This window comes from Spermophilus citellus, assembly GCF_964194105.1.
Source record: "Spermophilus citellus genome assembly, chromosome: 3".
Lineage (NCBI taxonomy): Eukaryota > Metazoa > Chordata > Mammalia > Rodentia > Sciuridae > Spermophilus > Spermophilus citellus.
Genome location: NC_138184.1, coordinates 25,062,446 through 25,069,789, shown reverse-complemented (window position 1 = coordinate 25,069,789; position 7,344 = coordinate 25,062,446). Strand labels below are relative to the sequence as shown.

Sequence of the window (7,344 nt, the reverse complement as noted above, 5' to 3'; positions counted from 1 at the left end):
GGCTAAGTGAATGGACAGAGGACTGGGAAATTACTTTTTAAGACCACTCTAAAATCTTCCTAACATTTTAAACCAACTTCATGCCATTTCAAAACAAATTTTTCCATCAGTCTAAAAGCAATTCATTTCTCTGTGTCATTTCAACCTTCCTCCCACACCATGTGGCTAGAAAGCCCAGCCTTTGGCTTCTGTTACTCAAAATATGTATGGGTGGTTCTTTCTACCTGCTTCATTTTGCAAGTCCAGTAAAGCTTACCCAAACTACATTTTAAAAATCATAGCGGACGTTTCTCTTTCTCTGCCGCCAATCCAATCAGGTAATCTCAAAAAAGCAAAGTCATGAGCAAGAATCAAATTTACATTAAGTGCACTAGAGCTATGTAAAAAAAAAAAAAGTCAAATAAAGCCAGAGCCACAGAAATGCCTGAATGAGCCATTCTTCTTCTAGATGTAGGGCTAAGAACAAAGTATAAGTGTCTTTGTTTGTAGCTGTTGTCACTTCTCTGAATGTGCATAAATGCGTCACAGCAGGTTGGAAAACCCCCTGGGCCACCTGGTCTGTCTTTTTCATTACAATATCTTAAAAACAGGAATTCCTCTAGTGTTGTCTATCAGACTTCTCTGCAGAGCGTTGAAAAATACATGTTCTCGGCTTTCAGAAGAAAGCCTAGGCATTCAGATAAAGTAGGCCTAGAGCAATGTCCAGGTGTTTCTAAAAAGTTCTCCAGCTTATTTCTACCAAGAGTAGAAATCACTCGTTGGACCCTTACCCAGACCTTTCTATCAAGAGTATTTTTTTCCTTGAGTTCGAGGCAAAAATCATCTATCAAAGACCAGGACTCTCTGTTTTCTATGCCTATGTCTATTTTTATTTAGTTTTAACAACCTCATCAATACTCCCAGGATATTTGGCCTCTGTTATCACAGTTTTAGTAAAAATTTCTGAAACCACACCTGTTAATAAAAGAGCTTTCTCTATCGATGTGGCTCTATGAAAAGCATACTCTTGACATAGAAGGGGCATGTAGAAATGAAAAGTTTTGAGATTTAACTTTAATTTTCCCCCCTTATCCTTCAGAGGAAAAGAAGCAGTCGTGGGAATCTTCTGTACAAATAGATTAATCTTTACATATTTTTTTAAACAGCCATGGATGCTTTGTGAAGCCCATTAATCTAAAAAGCCCTCAAAACATGTTTTAATTTTTGGTTAATGAACATAATCTACAATTCTCCTACTTACCCCAAGCATATATCTTTACACTGTCAGCCCTGGTCTGGCCCCTGAGCCCCACAACCAAACCTTTGCTGCTCAGTCTTGCTTTCTTCTAGATAAGTGTTCCTCTCTTCTATCCCAGACTGCCTCCTCTGGAAACCATGAGCTCGTGAACATACGCTCAGCTTAACATTCAAACCTGACAAGAAGAAACTCCATCTGATGTCTGCTCTCCAGCCCAAAGGTCAGGGGGTGTCTCTAGTAGGGCAAGCAAGTCTGAGACCCTCCCCCTGCCAGATTTGCAAAGACTTACACTTGTTCGTCTTCCTCAAGGAAGGTAGTTTGCCTTGTTTGATGGAACCTCGCTGTCACTCAGGAATCTACAAGGAAGCATGCCTTCTTGGGTGCCATTCCCATTTCCCGTCACGAGTTCCACCCTGGTTGCTGGTGCTCCAGAAAGTGCACTCTTTGGATGAAAGCAGGGCGGGGGAGTGTGGGGAGAGGCTTATGTGTGATTAGATGGTAAAGTAGCAAATGTGATTTTAAATGATCTCATGGGACATGCTGAAACCTAAGGAAGCAAAGAAGCTGCACTTAGATAACGATGCTCCCAGCATCCAGGATGGACTTCCAGCCTGGATGAGGCTGTCTTGGTAACAGGGCAGGCTGTCTCCTACCGTTGACCCCCAGAGAGCAGAGCTGCCCTCAATCACTGGTGCCTTCCTTGTCTCTAGGCCCCTGTTCCAGAATTAACAGTTACCTTTACTGAAATGTTTTTGTTTCTCTTATTCAATTAAAACCTAAAATTTTATTTTTTGTGTCTTGGAAGAATTTAATTGAAAAAGAAATTGGGAGTAATTTTCATATTCTTTTTGCCTACATCAGTAATAAAACAGGTCTTATAAAGCAGTAGCTTGAAATGAAATTACAAATTAAAAAAAAAAAAAGACTCAAACCCCATATGAGATTTCTTTAAAGAGCAAGAGAAAAATAACTTGTCCACAGTGCCATGGGACCAAAAGGAGGTGGGGAGGTGATTCCAACCCAAACCGACTCTGGTGCTGCTGCTTGATTCTCTTTCTGATTGGACTGAAGGTTGTCACTCCATGTCACTTGATAGTGCCGGAAACTGGCTCCGTGCTTTATGACATTACAACTCTATTTATTCAGACTCTCCAAATCAACCCAAAGCAGCTTCTCTGGATCCGAGTTCTGCTCTGATAAAGCCTGGGCTTCTCCCTACAGAGGCCAACACTTGTGAAGGGACAGCCAAAGAGAACCAACACCCCCACTCCAAGGTACCACTCAACCGAAAGCATGAAGGTCTGAGGTCCTAGGCACCAGAACAGCTCCATGGGGACAGGGGAAGAAGAGGAGGATGGTGCTGCCTCCACCTCTAGAAGCTTCTTTAGGGTGCTTCTGTTGGTGGCCCACCCAGGAAATGGCATCTGGGGTGCCTGACAAGAGGATGGTTCTGAAATATTTATGAGTGGAAAGTGTGATATCTGGGATTTGTTGCAAAATAATCTAAAGGGGAGTGGAGTGGAAATGAAGCAAGATTGGTTCTGAGTAGAAAATTGTGGGATTGGAGCAGGTGAAGATTTATTAGATCATTTTTTTCCTACCTTTGGAATATACTTGAAATGTTCTCTAATAAAACGTTTCCTGGGAGAAAAGGCTCCCAAAATTTGAGTGTTTGTGTGTGTCTGGTAAGAATCATGGGTAATCCAAATTACCTTTCCTTTTAAACTTTTCTCCATATAAATATTTTTTCTCTGACAAATGCTGTAATTGAAGACAGTGTTTACAGAGCATGGTGAGGGCTCCATCTCTTAAATCTCCACTTTCAGAGTCTTGGTCTGGTCAGAGGGAGAGACTGCAGGGAGAGGGTGTTACTGGGAGAAGGGAATCCTTTCACTGTGGGATGTTCCTGGAGATTCTGCTTGATTCACTTTCTGATTGGACTAAGGGTTGTCGCTCCATGTCACTTGACAGTGCGGGAAACTGGCTCCGTGCTTTATGACATTACAACTCTATTTATTCAGACTCTCCAAATCAACCCAAAGCAGCTTCTTTGGATCCAAGTTCTGCTCTGATAAAGCCTGGGCTTCTCCCTACAGAGGCCAACACTTGTGAAGGGACAGCCAAAGAGAACCACCTGAATGAATCACCTGAATGAATCTGCACAGCTAGAGAAGGGCTGTTCTCTGCTTTTAGAAGCCCCTCTTTTTTGCCTGCTCCCTCTTTCCATGTCTAGACCCAGGGCTTTGGAGCCCTCAGAGGAAGCCTTGTTAGGGGAAAATAGCCCTGGATATGATGTCAGTGAGAGTTTGCTCTGGCACCGTCAGTTTTGTGTTTTGGACAAATTGGAAATTGCCACCTCATTTCTCTGGGTATCATTTTCCTTTACCTGTGACCTGAACAAGTCAGGTTGAGGGGAGCTCTTCACGGCCTTCTGGTTCTCTAGTTCTGTATGAACTTAGAAATGTCATAAAAATCATTGACCACCTCTTTCCTTGCAGATGCTCCAAGGCTCACCACATGATTAGGATGGTGTGATCTTTCCCCTCCTGTAACTCATTACCACATCCAGGGTTCATTTCAATAGACTCGCAGATTGATGTTTTGGGAGAAGCTGCCAGTTTTTTAATCTGGCTGTTTTTACGGTGGTTCCATTAGGTTGGAAGCACTTTTGCTCTTTGGTGTGCCAGATCTCTGCCAAATGCCTTCACTCTTTGAGGTAAAGTGGAAGCTGAGGGGACCGAGAGTGAAGGCATGTGGGGAGACACAAATGGCACATGTTGTACCATTCAATTTATATGAAATGTTCAGAATTAGGTAAATTCATAAGGACAGAGAATGGATTGGTGGTTGCCAGGGAAGGGGAGGGTGAGGAGTGACTGCTAATGGACATGAGCTTTCTTTTTAGAGTGAGACCATCTAGAAGTAGACAGTGACAATGGTTAGACTACTTAGTGACTACATTTATAAAACATCAAAGTGTACACCTAAAAGGGGCGAATTCTATGAAATTTGAACTATATCTTCATTTTAAAAACACAAAAGCTTAGTTGTGCTAAAATGTTATGCAACTTCACACCAAAAGAAGAAGATGGAGAAGATGAAGAGGAGGAGGAGGAGGAGAAAGAGGAGGAGGAGGAAGAGGAAGATGCATGTAAAAGCTAGTGTACTCCACATAAGATTTGCGCCTAAGTTAGTAGTATTGTACCAAAATCAGTTTCCTGGTTTTGACACTTGACTATGATTGTGGAAGATGATATCGTTGATGGATACAAGGAAGCTTTTTTGCAACCTTTTTGAGTGTCCATGTGTGTTTTTAATCTGACGTCATTTTTTATTACACACAGAGTTAGACACCCCCCCCCCAACACTTCAAAAGACACCCCAACCATGTTATAAAAACCATGGAACAAAACAAAATACCACAGCTCAAGCTGAACCGTGAACAAAGAGCGGCTCTAATAACGATAAGACAAACACAAGGCACAACATCTCTGCATATTGATATAAAAATTGTCACGGCCCACAGGAAAGTCGTTGTAGCCATTGTCAATAAGGACCCTGCAAACTCAGGGGGCACTGGGAGGGCCAAGGCAGCTGTCACTTCCAGCCATAACTCCTGGGCTTTGCTGCAGGAACTGGGGATGCCAAGTCTGGAAGTTCAGGCCACTGGCTGGGTGTGCTTTCTGTTGGGGAAAAGGCTTTCAGGGTAAGAGGGACTCAGAGAGAGCTTTTGGGGTAAGAACCCCAAAAGCCTCTAGGGGCCCAAGAAAGGGAAGCCAATCAAGAGATTGCCCCTCTCCATAAAGAAGGTCCCAGTGGACAGAGTTCACTGCCCTGCAGGTCAGCGTGATTGCATTCTCATGGCATGAAACCCCATGGCAACTGTGACCACCAGAGAGCTGAACAGTAAGGACCCTTCTGATTAGCAGAGACTGGAAGAGGCTATTGATTTGGGGCTTCCCTCCAGGAATCTCTGCAGGGGTGGAGCTTTGCACCCAGCTGCTGGCACGGTTGGTGGTGAAACTTTGGTCCCTGCAAGGGGCTTTGGTCCTTGGTCAGCAGCTCCTCAAAAGGCAGAATGTTGAGCAGGAATGCAGTCTTGGCCTCTTCGATGACCCTCTGCCTGACCTCAGGGGTCATCATCTGAGGGTTCATGCAGGAGCCGTAGAGCTGCTTGAACTTGGTGGTGAGGGCAATGTTGGGGAAGGTGAAGAAAGCCAGGCCCTTACGGGAGCTGGGAAGGCCCTGTGCCTTCTGAGCAATCTTCTTTAGGATCTGGTCCTTGGACAGGTTTCCCAGGTAACATACTTCGGCATGTATCACCAGCTGGTCAGGGTCTGTGTGCCCCCGACCTCCTGGAGTCGCCCCACATAGCACTGTTGCTGGCATGCAGGGAGTGGCCTCCTGTCAGTGCGGTCTGTACTAGAAGGCCATGTCCTTCTCTAGGCCCTGCAGTGCAGTTCCTCTGGGAAGTAGGTGGGCATAGACAGAGTCCCTATTTCACTCGATCTCCTCTTCAAGGCCACATAGAGGTCATACAAGGAAGCCATCACCAGATTAAAGCCATTTCGGGTCACTCAGTCCTTCTGGAAGTTCCTCATGAACTTGGCATTCTCTATCTGGGTGTACACCTCCTTGGTGGCCTCCTTCAAGGCCTTGGACGGATCCTGGGGCATGCTGTAGTGCTGGGGGAGGTCCATGGCCAGGACTGCTCAGGCTGGTTCTCAGATGAGGCAGAGGAGCAGGAGGTGGTGGTGGTCCTTTTGTGAATTTTAAATTATTTCAAAAATGTAAAAAAGCATGCATTTAAAAATTAGTAGGGGGTTGGGATTGTGGCTCAGCTATAGAGCGCTTGCCTAACATGCACAGGGCCCTGGGTTCGATCCTTAGCACCACATAAAAATAAATGATGGAATAAAGGTATTGTGTCCAAACTACAACTAAAAAAACACAAAATAGTAGGGACAAGAGTGGTGGTGCATGGCTTTAATTTCAGCAGCAAAAGAAGCTGAGGTAGGAGGATTGTGAGTTCAAAGCCAGCTTCTGCAGTTTAAGGAGGCCCTAAGCAATTTAGAGAGACCCAGTCTCAAAATAAAATAGAAAAAAAAAAGGATAGGCAATGTGGCTCAGTGGTTAAGCACCCCTGGATTCAATCCCTGGTACAAAAAAAGAAAAGAAATAAAAAGTATTAAGGCAAACTGATCACAGAAGGAAGGGTAGTGGAACAGAGAGAAAGTGGGTAAGTCCTGGATTCATGGAACAAATGACTGAATTGCTTTCAGTACCAGTTATTCATGTTGACATTTAGGGTTCTGTCGTAGGTTCTAAGGCTCTGTTGTTTGTAAACTGTAACTGGTAGCCCTGATCAGACCTTCATTCTTAGTGATCCCCTCCCTGCTGGCTGAGAGGCCAAACCTTTTTTTTTGTTTTTGTTTTTTTTTGGTACCAGGGATTAAACCTAAGGACACTTAACCACTGCACTACATCTCCAGCCCTTTTTAATATTTTATTTAGAGACAGGGTCTCACTGAGTTGCTTAGGGCCTCGCTGAATTGCTGAGGCTGGCTTTGAACTCACCATCCTCCTGCCTCAGCCTCCTGAGCTGCTGGGATTACAGGCATTTGCCATCGTGCCCGGCTGAGAGGCCAAATCTTAAATGGTCAATCTTGTTAAGCTATCCAGAAGCCATTCATTTAAGGGAGAAAAGAGCAAAGGAAGTAAGCATTCAGTGCACTCATGATATCTGGGCTGGGAGGTATTTGGGGGGTATCAGCGAGCCTGTTGGAAGCTGGAAGAGGCCCAATTTTGGAGAGTCTAGGCTGCCACTGTTGAGATTGTGTATCTACAGGAGGGTAATGATGATGACTAAACGTGATGAAGATTATTCCAGAGGATTTTTCAATGTGTCACTAGCTACTTGTTCCTCTCACCAGCCTCCAAACTCTAGCTAAAGGGAAAAATGAACTGGATCTTGAATCCCATCCAGAGAGAGCAAACTGGAGGAGGTGGGAATGGATATATCCAAGTAAGGAAGAGGCTTTGATAGTGGACTCAGCCCTGAGGACACCAGAATCACCAGAATCTATTTTATTCCCCTGTGGACACAA

General features: G+C 44.5%; 1 pseudogene across 1 annotated transcript; it reads right to left on the bottom strand.

The window, feature by feature from the left end:
- Positions 1 to 5,179: 5,179 nt before the first annotated feature.
- On the bottom strand, positions 5,180 to 5,913 carry LOC308643325 (heme oxygenase 1-like; annotated as a pseudogene). Its single transcript has one exon. The product of its transcript is annotated as a heme oxygenase 1-like (transcript).
- Between the last annotated feature and the right edge of the window lie 1,431 nt (positions 5,914 to 7,344).